This window comes from Cygnus olor, chromosome 4 (assembly GCF_009769625.2).
Source record: "Cygnus olor isolate bCygOlo1 chromosome 4, bCygOlo1.pri.v2, whole genome shotgun sequence".
Lineage (NCBI taxonomy): Eukaryota > Metazoa > Chordata > Aves > Anseriformes > Anatidae > Cygnus > Cygnus olor.
The window spans coordinates 58,016,368-58,032,249 of NC_049172.1; the positions used below are offsets into that span (position 1 = coordinate 58,016,368).

Here is a 15,882-nt window from a genome sequence, read left to right on the forward strand (position 1 = left end):
ACAAAGGAAGGTATCTTCTTCATTTTTTTTTTCCAGTAAGTACAGAAGGACTATGAAGACTACAGCACAAGAACAGAAAAGCAGTCAATATGTTTGAGGCTCTCCAGGGTACAGAACCTGGATTCGCTTGAAAACTTTGAATGAAATAAAGTTTGAAGCAGTGTTGATATAGACAAGGATGCAAAATACAGGCTTTACAACAGCAATTATTTTTGAGGATAACAATCTGTTCACATAAAACACCATCTATATTTAAAATAAGAAGTCACAGGAGATCAGGGGAATTACAAAGCAATGAGACTTGCTGTGGTTTCAGAGAAAGTAATTAAGAGCCTAATTAAGGACAAAAACAAAAGTAAAGCTTGATGGAGGAAAAAAGCAGCAAAGCTTCTACTAGGGGGAGGCACTTTTTCCTACTCTGATATATTTCTTTGAGGCAATGAGCACTCAGACAAGATTCTGTGGGCCAAACTCAGAGAGGAACTTGCAAAAAGTCAACTAATCCATAGCAGGGGTAACTTCTATCTCACAGCAGTATAAGGTAGAGGCTTTTGTTTCATTTATCACACTACTCTAGGAGACGGACACAGTGACCTGATGAAGACAGCTTTAAACTTGGGGGTCTACATCAAGAGACAAGTTGAAAAGTGGTGCATATGGAGAAAGCCTGCAGGAGAGAAAGCTGCAATGGCACATTCCTGCTGCACGCGCTTCCATACCAATGCTCACAGCTCGGGCAAGAAACAAGACACAGAGCCTAAGTTTTCTTGGTAGTGGAGAACAGTGAGTGACACAAGATGCAACAGCCAAAAGCTGCAGCTTGGGAGGCTCAAACTGAACTAGTAAAGCACATTTCGCTGGGAAGGTAGTGCAGTATTCTTTCCCTAGAGAAGTCGTGGAGCCTCCATTCCTAGCCGCTTTGCAGACTTGTCTAAAAAAGCTATCACTGAACCTGCTGACAGTAGTGCTCCACTGAGCTGGAGACTGGACTAGAGGACTTCAAGCAATACTTTGGGGATCTTGCGACACATTTAATGCGCCTTAGCTGCTAATTTGAATTTCGTCTATCGGGCAGGACCACAGCCCATCTGAAGAAAAACAGCCAGAAACTCTATAATATGAATGTCAGCTCCTCAGCATCATTTCTCTTTACAAATCTGTTCCTACTGTGTTGCACTACTTACTAAAATAGACATATCCAAAGGAGACAGTTTTAATACCTGTAGGAACTTAGAGGCTACTGATACAAACCCAGTATGATTTTCAAGAATTTCAATATCCACCTGTATTTCTTCTAATGTGAAGCTGCATGCTTCTGAAAATCCCCTTTGGCATCTATCTGAATCTTCAGGAACCTTTTAAAATTTAGCCCTAAATTCTCTAAGCTCCTTTGGAAAATCCCAGCATTTATCCTTTTAGGATTGAAAAGAATGAACTGCACAACTTTAAGTTAAGTAAAAGTAATAACCCGTACGCACAGTATCAGCAAATTAACTACAAATGTGTACTTAACATTCTTCAAGAGAAAAGCCTTGCAAGAGATAAGATGCATCAGAAAGCTTATAAATCAAGATAACAACTATTTTCAATATAATTCTTCCAACCTGATACCGAAGGCCTCATTTTAAATTATGTAATAGTTTTGATCAGGCCACTGTGGTTTTATTCATTGTTCACTTCACTGACTAACATAAGAAACATAATTACCCCTCAAAATTATAAAGTTTACGTTTCATCACCTTTTTAATATTATTAAATTAATCATGCAGGAAGCCCAAATGCAAAGTTTAGAATGGAACATATTAAGTGAATATGATGGGGGGTGGGGCCATGCACAGAAACAAAAACCATTTTCACACAAAATGGTAAGGTAGCAAGATATCATGTAAAGCTGTTGCCAGTTGTGAATGATTTATTTCTACCAAACAGAAGGAATGAAGCTTTTAAAATAATTTTGATAAATCTGTGAGGAAAAATACAATAATTGTTGTAAGTTGTACAGCACCTTTCATCAGGGATCTCTGATGATCTTCCCAAACACTGAACTGCATTGGCCTTGCAACTCCTCTGTGAAGCACTTGACAAACAGAACTGGGTAAACTAAGGCAGCAAGAATTATATTCTTTCTCACGGTAGAGCCTGAAAAAGAAATTTCCTGCTTTTATTTCAACATGTCTTTTGCCAGCTCATGTATGAAAACCAAATCCCTAATTTTTTATTTTTTTTTTTAGCTTGGCCCAAAGCCTGGCAACATTCCTTCGGGAGAAAACACACCAATTTTACATGACTTTAGATCATCCACTCTCAGACATTTTTAGGTCAGGAAGGACAAAGACAGATTTGTGTAGCACACTACCTAATAAACTAGCAGCTGAATCAAAGAGCTGATGCGTATAAGGAGCATTTTTAATTAGGTTGGCAGGGTATAAAAAAGCAGGTTCCCTCTCCATCCTATGCTATAGATAACCTTCTTGTGATGTTCACCGCCCAGACTTCTATTATGCTATTAGCAATCTTTTAGCATCAGAAATAATACTGGTGACACTTGTCATCTAATCCTTTCATTACAACTTAGAGTAGGATCAGCAAAAGAGAATTAAGGAACAAGTTGTACTTCTCTCAAGTTATCTCCTTAGCAATGGCTGATTTAATCCTAACCTTCACTTTATCAGCTCGTAACTTCGTCCTTTGCAACAAGAAACTACTTATAGAGCATGATACATTATTCTCTATTAATATTTTCATCTTTTGACACATTGCACATCTACACCATAATGAGACAATTAGAAACACCGTGGTAAATCTGCTGCTGCAGCTGAAACACACTGAATACTTAGAGCCCTGTATTGAGCAGCTAGCTTGGGACTCCTGCTCCTTGGCTTTTTTCTCCATTGTGCAATCAGCCACTTGGATAGGTGAAGCAGCCATTATTATAACAGGTCGGGAGAGTACAGAAACCATCAATGAATGGAAGATCTGGAAGCACGCAGTAAGTGATATGTAGAACAGCTATTTGCTTAGTTCAGTGACACTTAAATTAAACATTTCTTACATTACTTTTCTTTCACAGGAAGTGTACTGTTTTAATCTCATTGCCTGGCAGTCCTACACATATTTAACTCTTTATACCAGCCTGTATGCCAGTTCTCCGCAGCACCCCATCTGCATGATATTCCTCAAAACAGCCCCAGCTTCTCTGCTTCATGCTGCATCCTCATAATCCCCAGAACTGGCATCATCTAAGCAGAATGATACTGAAGGTGACAGCCCTTGGACATGGGACCGTACATACCATAGTTGCTATGTGTGGTCTCAATCGAATGAGAAGCAAGAGGAGAGTGATCCTATTGCTCAGGTCAGCTGGAGGCCGTTTGTCCTGGATGCTGACATGGCTAAGAGCTTTGATATACAACTACATGCCAATGCCAACTGACTGGTAATTTCAGAGGTGTTTAGCCTCCCTGCACCTGGCAGTCTCTGGGCACAGTACATGCAGGAACTGTGGCAGTTGTCTCTCAGTTGCTCTTCAACTCCATGCTCTTCACCCTCCACTCGGGAGTCATTACATAAGGAAGTAGAAACAATGAAAAAAATGGGCCACATCATTCAAGCCAATACAGAGGATAACAACATATTCTAGGGAACACAAGCCAGCTGAGAAAACAAAGTCTTTGTTCTCTTTTCATGCTCTTTTCACTTCCATCCATTTTCTACTATTACATTATTTTTTTCTGTTCAGTTTGGAACTGAGAAGCAGTAGCTGTTTTCCTGAACTTATTCTCCTTTCATTGTCAGTTGCTTCCTTTGTTTCTTCTTTCTCACTTTTTGCCTATTTTTCCCCACATGTTCATTCAATCCTTCCTCATTTTAGTTATTCATTTGATTCTTCAACATCCCTTCTCAATATTGTGTTCCTTTTTGCCTTCACTGAGCTCTCTACCTGTTGTTAGCCACACATTAAAATCTGTCTTATATGTTGTGCTGTGAAAACTTAGTACATAAATGGATGCATGTCAGTATAAAACCATAGCTATGTAGACGCATATGTGATCAGCTGGATCCTACTGTTTAATTTCCATCCCAGGCAAATGAGATGCTGTAATTTCATTTCATATTTTGTCCAAAGAAGCAAGATTACTATAAATAAATGAGCAATCAAGAATGGTACAAAAATATACCTGACATGCTGATGCTGTCCTTGATACTTGAAGATAAAACGTACCATAAATGCCCAAAAATAAATGTTAAGTGATCATATTTCTATGGTCATTTTTCTCAGTCAGCTATATGAAAGCTAAATATGCCTATTCCCTGACACTAGTACAGATTACTTACCTAATGGTCTATTTATGATGGGTAAATCTCAGGAATGATTACTTCGCATCACTAAGAAGCTATGACACTGGTCCCAGTCCTTTAGGAAGGCAAAGAAGAAAAAAAAAAAAAAAAAACTTCTAAAAGCATAATGTAGATTCTCCACCAAAAGGCAGCAAGTCATTAATTGCACTTGTCAGAATTTTGAAAAGAAAATTTAAATAAAAGCATTAGTACTATCAAGATGCTGAGCAATTCACAAAATGAAACAGTGACTAGCCTCACAAGTGGCATACTGGAAGACCTAAACATATTTCATAAAATAGTTGAAAGGTCCTGTATGCTGCACAAAATATCTGCGCGGGTGCCAAGAAATCGTCAAGATGCTGCACAATTAATCTGGTTAGGATTGTTCATTTGGATGGGTTCTAAGAATATTACAATGGTTCTTTTTTAGGTACAGAGTAATTAGAAATATTTAGTTGATACTGTTATTAAATTCAGAGTGCTCCTGACAGACATAGCTTCATAATACAGCTAAAATTCTAGCAGACAGATAAAGACCAGACACAAAAGGGCTGGAGTCATAGCTGGATGTTACAATTAATCTTGAAGTTCCCCCTCCCCTGCCATTGGGTTCCCTTTCCCATGTTCCTTTGTTTTCTTTACTGCACCATGGATCTGTACAGCTATGTTTGAACAAAGAAACATCTTTAAATACATGTGTTTGGGGCTCCTTGTTAGCTGAGCAGCTGCCTAAGCAGAAGTACCAACACAATCATGGGAGCTGTGTGAGGATTCCCTGACTGTCAAGGTCTATCTTAGAAGAGAGGCAATATGCATTTACATCCCAACTTTTAGAAGGGAAATGCTAGCTATTAGGTTGCCAACCAGAGGTAAACTCCTCCAACTGTGTTTTTGAAACAGATATACCTTTTCTTCAGTCTGTTATGACTGTCACATGTTAGGCTTACCTTAGGCATGCTTAATGGACACAATTCTGTGGAATTTGAATCAGGGACATCCATCTAATCAGTGAGCCCCGTGGGGGGTTAGGAGAGAGATGACTGCCAAGACTGGCAGCTTGGCAAAGGACTATTCCTCCAGGAATCCTCCGCTGCTGGAACCTGAGTTCTGCAGACAGCATTGATACCTAAGAGGTTAGACTACAGATTTCCCAAGGCTTTAAACACAGACATCTCTCCCACATCTCATTTTGGATATGATTCTTTTTTTTCCCATGACAAGAGGATTTTCCTTTAACTTAAAACAAAGAAAAAATATCTTCTTAAAGTAGATATCATAAACTAGAATGCAGACTGTTCTTTTACAGCGCACTCCATGCAGCAAGTGAAGGTACACAGCAGGAAGCAATGAAGAGGCAGCAAGAACAGAAGAGAATATGAGAGGTAAACTGAAACATGAAGGAAAAGAGAGGGAGAGAGAGAAAGAGAAGGACAAAGAAGAAAATGGCACCTGTCATCCTAATTATGCTTTGAATTTTTAGTCACTGACACTTTGCTTCAGAGGCCTTTCTCTGCTTTGTTGTTCTGCTTCTACTGCCTACTCTCTAATACACGTGTTCCTCTCTCCCCCTTCAATTCAAAACAGGGAAAACACTACAAGAACTACCATGTTCAAGATCAGCAGAGACTCAACTTCAGAAAAAAAATAATCTTTAGAAAAATTAGAAAAAAAAAACAAAAGGTTCAATTCAGAAACTTGCTCAAGGAGTTTGAGATTCATGTTTCACCTACAGTAAAATTATCTGACATGAAATGTGTTCTGTACTCCTAAGGGCAAATTTATATATTCTTCATTACTGAGAAAGAATGTAATAACACCATGTTTGACCATTAAACTACTGTTTATAGGACAATGTATTAATTTTCCTCCACCGATGAAAATCCAGAATATAGAGCCTAACGGACAAAGCCAGCAAACGTGGCCATTTTCGCAAACACTGATGTGTTTCTAACCATTTTAATTACACAATTTCTTCTGCAATCAAGGAAATCCAATCTCACCCCATCTACAGTGCATGACTGGTCAACTACTTACATTGTTTTATTTCTTATGTTTCCTGAGTGATTCAGTGAATAGCAGGTATTTTTCTTCATGCATAAATGCTCTTGTTGTAGCACAAATATAAGAAATTCCCAGGTGATTATGCAATCAAAATCCATTAGTGTATACTTATATCAACAGCTATGAAAGAGTGATAGGGACATGGTCAAACCAAACAGCTGATTGCAGTTCATTCACTTAGAATTCATGAACACACTGATGGAGGTATTTCAGCACTCCTGACAAGATGTATGTCAGACAGGATCAGATAATCCAGCAAACAAACATGATATGTACCTTGCACTATTGAAGTTGATGGGTGTATTAGTCTAGATTTCCAAACATAACTCAAAGACACCAATATGGAGACAGGAATCAAAAATACTTTAGGAGCAAGTCTTAACTGGACAGGTTAATCGATCAGGATTCAGTGGTGACTTGTGGAATAAAAATGCTTCTATCTCCTGTTATAAAGAACAATCCCGCTTCTATCTCCTGTTTTAAAGCACAATCCTACTTCTCTGATAAAGAAAGAATGATATTTTACTAGTCACTTAGGGCAGCAAGTATTTTCATTGGTCTGCAGAAAGTCCAAGACAGAAACTTCTGTCACTGTTCATAGACAGACATTAATGAGACAGCATCCAGTTGCAGGCCTGATGAGAATATTCAGCACAAAGCACATCCTTTAAATTTAACAGGCTAAGCATGCATGCACACGCACACACAGACACACACACACACCCCAAAAAAAGTATTTTTTCCTTTTTTTCTGTCAGTATACATGGTTTCTCAGACTAAAAGATGTATTTATGTTTTATCTCTGGAAACCCCTTGCCTAAGTTACACAACTTGTCTAATATTTCTCTGGCTATTTGTTCTGGTGTGGACTACCTCAGCCTTGTTCCTTGCTGAAAATGTCAATTTAAGCAGCCCTAAAAACACCACTACAGCCAGAAAATCTTTACCAGAGCTAAATTCTGCAACCTTATCTAATTGCATCACCCCTGTCAACCCCTTCAGTACCCTCAGGTGAATCTAATCTGGTCCGAGGTTTTGAAAGCATTCAGTTTCTCTAAGCAGTCCCTAACCTGTTGTTCCCCTACTCCTTGTAGTCCCTCTCCTCCCTGAGCTGTGCTAGTACATGCAGAAAATTTTGCTTGTAAAGACAAGGGCAAAACCAGCATGGAATGATTCAGCCTTTTCTGTACCATCTGTTTCTCCTACACTCATCAGTGGACCCACATTTTCCTTTAACATCCCACTGATTCTAGCATATTCTCTCATTACCCCTTATGTTCCTCGCTACTTTTATCTACAGCTGGGCCTTGGTCTTTCTGATTTTCCTCCAAATGCTCAAGAAGTTCTGTATGTGTTGCTTCTTCGTTGCCTGGTTTCCACTTCTTGTGTGTTCTTGTGTTTCAGTTCATCCAGGGGCTCCCTGCCTAGCCAAGCAACCCGTCTGCCAAAAATTCTCATCTTCCTGTACAAATGGAAGAAAGTTTGTTTCTGAATTCTCTGTGAGTTTTCTTTAAAGATCAACCATCTTGCTTATACACTTTTTCTCCTCGTGGCAGCTTCCAGAGGGAATTCTGCCTCAGAAACTGAAATTTGGTCAAAGAAATTGCCTAAACAAACAGAAATCTGCTTTTCTGAAGTCCAGAGCCCGACTCTGCTGCTCATCTTTCCAGCTTTCCTTCAGATTTTGACCTCAGTCATCTGTGAACAGCCAATCATGTACACCATTACACTGCTTGATCCTCCTACTTTGCCTTGAAGTTTCCTTATATGCCCTAAAAATATTAGCAGCCACTTTATTGAGTTGAACACAGGAAAGACAGTTGAACGCAGAAAAATTCACTGTGTCCCTGTGATGAAAAATGATTCTTTCTATAAAAAATTAAAAAAAAAAAGCAAAAATGATTAAAAACATTCCAAAACAAAACTGCGAACAATGAGAAATTTAATATATATATTGTTTATAGTGTGTGTATATATATGTATATATATATATAGTGTGTGTATATATATATATATATATGATAAAGGCTTTATGATAATCCATTTCATTTAACACTTACTGACTGGTTAAAGCCAAGCAGCCTCTTCCTATAGTCTGTCCCCTTAGGATGCAGAAAGGCTAGAAGAAATATTGATTTTCAGATTTGTCCAGAGTACCTCATTTTCATTTCACTCAATACAGAAAAAGAGCAGAAAAAAAATCACTATTTTTCTATATTCCCCATGAGGAAATTGAAATATGTCCAGACTGGATGCTACAGTAAGTCTAGTTCAAAGAGGTATGTCTCAGCTTAATAAGGTCCATTTTATTTGCCAGTGAAGAGACACCTGCAGGATGTGAGAGATAGAAATACCATAATTTGCTCTCCAGAAACTGCTAGCATCACTTTCGGTGCATATTAATGCAGCTCAGTACTGTCAATGAGGTGATTATTTGCTCCCTAGAGAGCTCATCTCACAGAGTTTTCATTTTGTGTGGTGCCAGGTATAAGGTCTCTTCTACGGCTGATTCCCGTAATGCAGTCTCTCAGAGAAGCCCTCTCCAGCTCTGCTTTTAGCCACTAATTCATAAAGTTACATAAATAACACATGTATAACTCTTATCTTTTTATGGGGTCAGATCAAAAACTTCTGCTTCTTATACCTACGAAGCCCTTTTACCTCTGTATAGACTTCAGATAGGTACTCTTACACTTCTCTGGATACCAACAGCTGTGAAGACACAGGGGTACTAACTTCAGCAGAGCCACATTCCCCAAGTGCAAAGGGTCCTGGTGTGCATGTGCTTTGGCCTAAATCTGGGCAGCTGAACCTGGCTGAGATGTGCATACACAGGTTTTGATCACATATAACATTTTTTTGTTTTGTTTTGTTGTTTTGTTTTGAATATTGGGCTGAATAGAGCTACTGTATTGACTAGGGACAATGGGGACTTAAATGATGCATCTACATTATTGCTTTAATTCAAAAGCATTAATTGAAAGATTGCTTCCTGCACTTCAACTTAAATCACAGAGTCTTGGAGCACACAATCTGGATGTCTTTTGGATGAAGCTCATCTCACATACCCCAAACACCAACAGGCGTTCAGTCCACCAAGCCAGACTGGTGCTAAGATGAAGAAACCCCTCTGAAATTCATGCTGTGAAGACAGCAGGCTCTCAGCACTGATCAGATCACACTAAAATCTCACTTCTTTTGGGATGTATTGCATCCTAATACAAACATAGCTGAACTGCAATGGATTTCACAGCTTCTTGTGTTATGAATAAATAATATTACAGCCATTATTTTATTCCTTCATGCTTCTGCAAGACAAAATCTTGCAGTTAATAGTTGGATGCAGCTTACAACAATTTAGCCACTTAAAATTTAATGAAAATACATCTCATTTTTTATATTTACTTCCCGTTTAAGTCCTCCAATTTATTTTTGAAATCGTAACTTCTACTAGTGCACTCTAGGCCAATGTGAAGTTATCTATGACATCTTTAAACCAACTTGTCTGTCACCCGAGAACTGGCAGCAGGATTTCCTTTAGTTGACATGTACAGGGTAAACACATTGTGACACCTACCGGAACCCAGAACTGTGTCTGGAGTGTATGTAACAGATCCAGAGGATCCAGTGCTGGACTGTCAAAGTAGGAAGGAAACGCCTTGCCATACTGGAAGCTGCTTTAAAGGGAACTAGATGGGCATGTGAAGGCAGTCACTTGGGATGTGACCAAGGAGATGCATTTTCTTTTCTGCATTTGGTAGATCCTTGTGTGGCTGGTTGTGATGCTAGAACACTTTCACAGCCCCTCTTTCTTGTATAGCAAAAATAATAAGGGTGGCTGCCTAGACAGTAAGCATTTCAATACAAGAACTAGTCTTCAAGATTAAACCTAGGCAAATTAGTTTTTATATTCTCAGGACAAAGAACATAGCACAGAAATATTTCTGTCTTAATTTTATTAAAGTGAAACAGCCATTGTGAATATTGCTTCTAGAATAGTTCCAACAAATTTCCTCTGCCTGATGACCAAAAAAAAAACAACAACTAGGATCTGAGAAATTTTGTATAAAGCAAGGTTTATAAGTTGAGTTCTCAGCTTGTTATTGATTTTTTCATCACCCAAATTATTAAAATGAGAAGGAAATACTGTAGCTTAAAAGCACCTTTCTGGAGGCTTCCTTTTCATACCTTATATCAAATATTTCCTTCATGTTACTGGAACACTTAATAATCACCTTCCACTTTGTATTCCACAACAGTAACTTTGCGCTACCAGTTCTTCTTAGAGGCATAAGATGCTGCAGTAGTTATGGAAATTACCTCTGTGTCCCCACTAGTACACGTTTTAAAACAGCATTATCACCACAGCTTTGTGGCATATCAGTTACAGACAGTATTTGTGTATCTTCCTGTAAACAGTTCCTTTTAATCTTCTGAATGCAGAATCTGTAAACTCCCTCAGCAAAAGAAATAGTAAAAAATGCCTGGTCACAGTGTCACATATACAAATGTATATATGTCTGCATCCACACATATATAGCCATAAATAAAAAATAATAATAAAAAAATCCCTATATCTCATTCACAGAAGTTAACTCTGCTTGGTCTCAAAGAACAGAATTGATGTTTACTGTTGCTACAGATAGACTATAGCTAGGTATCTTCTTTATTTATTTTGTTATTGCTCTAGACTCACCCATCAGTGTGTGTCATTTTAAGAGTCATTAGATGTAAGAAATGCCACCTGTTCATAACAGCATTTGAATGAAAAGGCAAGCTTGGTTCCAGTACATGCTATATAAATTTAGAACTTCTGCATGTTTGACTACATCAGCAAGCACAAAAAAATACCAAAGAACACTAATCCCAGCTCATCAGCACACTGAAATCAACAACAAAAGGTTTTCCAGCTTTTAGTTGCACAAATCATATCTCCCATAAATCACTATGAAAAATCCTCCCCACTCCACCCCAAAAATCCCTCTTTAAAACTAACCCCTTAGAATATTTATCCCCCCATTGTAGCATTTATCATAGAAGGCAACACGGTGATGAGTGATGTGTGTGAAGGAAGAGGAAATGCTGTATTCCTTCCACAGAAAATGAAGAGTTCTTCAAGCATTTCATCTTTTCTACCTAAAATCCTCGGACATAAATGCTATGCCCATTACCCTAGTCTATGTAAGTCACAGGGAAAATCTCCTTAGATTTTCTATCATGCTCTTCACCACACTGCATTAAGTGACCTGATTAACTTGTGTTCTCTTGTAACAAAAGACAAGCTACACGAGCAACTCATTTAATAGGATTCTTAAAGTACTTCTAATGCATAAATATAAACATATTGCTATCTATGTATTTCAGGGAGGAAAGGTCACAGAAATATATGGTCCACTTAGAGCAAACATGAATTAATCAGTATAGCATGCACTCTGTGTCATTTGACTGCAGAGAGCCTGCACAGCTCTATCATTGCTGTCCAGCTGCATCCCAGCTGAGAGATGATGGATCTTTTGGTGATCCATGCTTACAAGGAATTCATGCCAGAGTTACAGGCTCAGGTTTTTGAACAGATAAGCTGAATTCTGCCATGGAGTTATATTGTGTCAGGGTGAAGTTACCTAACATCCTTCATCGAGCATCTGCGGCCTGGAGTTCAGGTGACTGGGGGAGGGCCACGCTTAAACTGCAGCACCCAGCAGCATTTCCTAGCTTCTGGGCCTGGTACATGCTCTGGTCACATCCAGCACACACAAGCCCCAACTGCTTGCTCCCTGCTTCTCATCAGAAGAAATCCTATCTATATTTGCCAGAAGAAACCTCCAGTATACTCCAGCCTGACCCTAATTTGGACAATGAAGAGAAGGGAGCTCCAAGACAGACCCTCGAATAGACCTGTCTACATGCAAGCCCAAACTATCATTTTTCCAACATTCAATGGGAAGTCTATGCTGGAACATAAGAGTTACTTAAGAAAACAGGTAGATTTAAAGAGCAGTCTAAGGTCACTGGCTTTCCAAAGCTTTCTGTTCAAGGTGTCATAGCACGTGTGAGACTAAGCAAAGGCATGGCAATACAGAAAAAACATCGGTGAAGGTGAGACAGAGTCTCCTAGCTAATCAAAGACAAGATAGAGCAAAACCAAATATATGAGAGGCCTTGGTACTCACAAGGTATTGCTATGGAAATTAACTGCTTATAAATTGTACAAACAGAGTCCCACACTCCTCCTAACTAGCAAAAACAGAGTCAACTACCTGCAGATGTAGCATACAAATTCTCTGAAATGCAGCTACTCCTCAGAGCTCTGTTGAGACAGTATAATTGGGTCTGATGAAAGACTCTGCCTAAATAATATCCTTGTTATAGAGCTAAATAATGTATTACAATGGGCTAAAAAAAATAAATCAAGAGAAAGCAAAGCCATTTTCCTTCCACCAGCAAAGTTCAGGTGTTTCTGTGCAAACAGGCTCATTGTTAAACAGTGTCAGCATATTTAGTTTTGCAAGCTTTTTGACTTTGGCTTCTTCTAGTTATCTCATTAGTGAACAGCTCATATAATCAATAAATTGCCAACTGGGAAGCTAAGAGTTTCTTATCCACAGCTTTGCATGTTTCAGTGTTCTCAGAAATATTGATGAAACTGCATCCTGTTTTCCTTAAAACAGCATCTCTCTTTTTGGTTCATTTTAGTTTGTGTATCACAGCAATTGGAATATTCTTGATGCTGTAAATAGTCTTACTGTGCCCAAAGTAGTTTCTCTATATGCTGATAAAGCTAAAATAGATGAGCTTTTATTTATTTTTTTGTTTGTTTTTTCTTTTTTCAAGAGAGATTAATTCTCTCTTTCCCAATGCCCCCACATAAAATCTATAGATTTCCAAAATGTTATTGAAAAAAGTCTAGGATTTGAACTTGTAGCATGTCAATTATTCCAGTGGAATTATCTGGCTGAGTACATCTTCTTATTCTGTGACAATTCTTCATAAAAGCAAAGCATCCCTCTGCAAATAGTGTGGGGTAGATAAGTGGACACTCTACTGTACAAGAACACATACTTAGTTCACTCCTTAGTTTACCCAGCACTAATTTGTCCACATCCATTCTTTCAGCATGTCTAACGTTTTATTTTTATACACAACAAAAGTGAAACAAATTCTATGGCATGTTTCTTAACACCTTTCCATGCTCTTTTCCACATGGCTCTACCAAGTTTTACAGCAGCCATGGTGCAGCTTTATTCAGCGTATTACAAACTGCTTTTCAATTGACCACATACCATCAAGAACTGAGATGCTAAAAGATTCCCATCCAGAGTATTGCATGCTAGAGTATTAGTGGGGCTTCAGAAAGTCTCACATAAATTTATTCCCCTTTGTTGACAGGAGAATTGTTTATAATGGATACCAGGGTGGTCTAGCACTATATATTCTTGCATATGCTTCTCAAGGTACTCTGAAACTAGTAACCAAAATAGGGAGCAAAACCAAAATTTAGTTTACTTTTACTGAAAGAGACACCACTAAAAATAGCTTCTGCCTAAAACGTTTCTGATAGCCAGTCTGACTACACTTGAAATATGTGAACTAACACTTTGAGCTCTTTAAATACAATCTTTCCAATCAAACCAACTCATTTCCCCATACAGGAGGTAACAGTGCATCTGGCTAAAATTCCTTACCATCAGGAATGCCTATATGAGTATTTAAAAGCAATTTGGCTCTCTAATGGTGCAAGTGTAATATTCAGTGCTTCTTAACATCTTGCCTCATAACAATTCTGCTTTCCCAGATGCAGATGCCAACATATTTACTAATATAGAAGCATAAGAATCAAAATACTCGATCACATCAAGGTCCATCAGGTCTTAATGATCTCTAAGAGCATCCAACAAAATTGTTTCAGAGCAGAGTATAAAAATGTTACAGACTGGAAATTATCTACAGTCTGCACTGAGTTTCATCCTGGTCTCACATAATTAGAGCTAAGTTTAAGCTCCAAAATGTGAGACAAAACATGATCTACAAAGTTCTTAAAATTAACTGTAATGACCCTGGATATCCTGATTATCATTACAAACATGCAACCCCATTGGTAAATTTGTGGTCTCATCACTTTCTGTCACACTACAGTTCTACCGTTTAATTATGTTATGTGTGCAAAAAAAAAAAAAAATCAGTTTTCAATTTACTATCTTTTATTACACATGCTCCTGCACTGCTTTCTGTATAGCATGTAGATGACTGTCCGAGTCCTTGTGGAACTGGTTATCCTAGTGCTGCTGAAGTTTTATGTAAAGATATTTATTGTGTAATTATGTTAGGAAGCCTAGTGTCTTGGATAGACATCTCTATTCTAAATCTAAGTAAATAAAATGAATGCTTTCATTAACGGTCTTTTTGGTTTTGGATTATGAAACAGAAGGGGGAAAAAAAAGAAAAGCTCTTAATCTTTCAACAGTACTCCGAATTTTGCATATTTCTATTATGTCCCCACTTACTCATCTTTCCAAAGAAAACCCACAGCCTCTCAATTTTCTTACAAGAGTTATTCCAGATTCTCTATAAATGCTATAGTTCTTTAATATCCCTCTGAAATGGGGTGATCAACCCTGCACACAGTATTATACAAGAACCCCTATTACTGACTCACAGAAGCATTATAATAATCTCTGTTATTATTCTTCATCCTATTTCATATGTATCCCAATATCTTGCTAACTTTCGTGACTGTAGCTGTGCACTGAACTGCCTATAATTATTTCACTCCTTTTCTTCAAGCAGTAATCTTAGCTTAGAATGCTGTAGAGTGTACAAGTAGCTTTAGTTTTTAACTGTAGCATGCACTACTTTGTATTTATTAACAGTGAATTTCATTATTTTTTAGTTATTTACACAGCATTTTTAAGTCTCTGAAATTGGTCAAGTAACAGGTCTCTTTTCTGGTGCACAAAATTTCTTTCATTTGGGAGAGATTAAAGTGACTATTGGGCCAACTAGATATACTTGACAGGCCAGCGTATTATGACTAGATGATAGAACAGTCAAACTGGTCAAGGGATGGGCTTAGATAATAACTTCTCAGTTCTCAGTTAAAATATAAATAATAAAATAAAATAAAATAAAATAAAATAAAATAAAATAAAATAAAATAGTACTTGCCAAGAAATTCAGTTAAATACATAAATCCTTTTCTAGTTGTAAACCATTGGCATTTGAATATATGCAAACAGAAACACTATACATGCTACTAAGGATATATGCCATGTATTGAGCAAACAAGAGATGCTCTACTAGCATTCAAAACTTGGTAACATGATGGTAGCACAGCATATTATTAATGCATTGCTATGTTACCTTGTATTGTGGATAGGTCTTTTTAAAGGTGAATCAGAACAGTAATAAATTTGTGTCCAGCACCTAATTATTTTCTTATTCTTTTCTTTTTCTTCTTTTCCTAAAGAAAAGTATTGCTGTTAG

At 37.8% G+C, this 15,882-nt stretch overlaps 1 long non-coding RNA gene across 1 annotated transcript in view; it reads right to left on the reverse strand.

Moving 5' to 3' along the window:
* Window positions 1-1,779: 1,779 nt before the first annotated feature.
* LOC121070076 overlaps window positions 1,780-15,882 on the reverse strand; it is a 66,028-nt gene continuing 51,925 nt past the window's right edge. The window contains exon 3 of the long non-coding RNA XR_005819877.1: window positions 1,780-2,139. This is a non-coding gene — a long non-coding RNA (uncharacterized LOC121070076). The remainder of the gene's footprint in view (window positions 2,140-15,882) is intronic.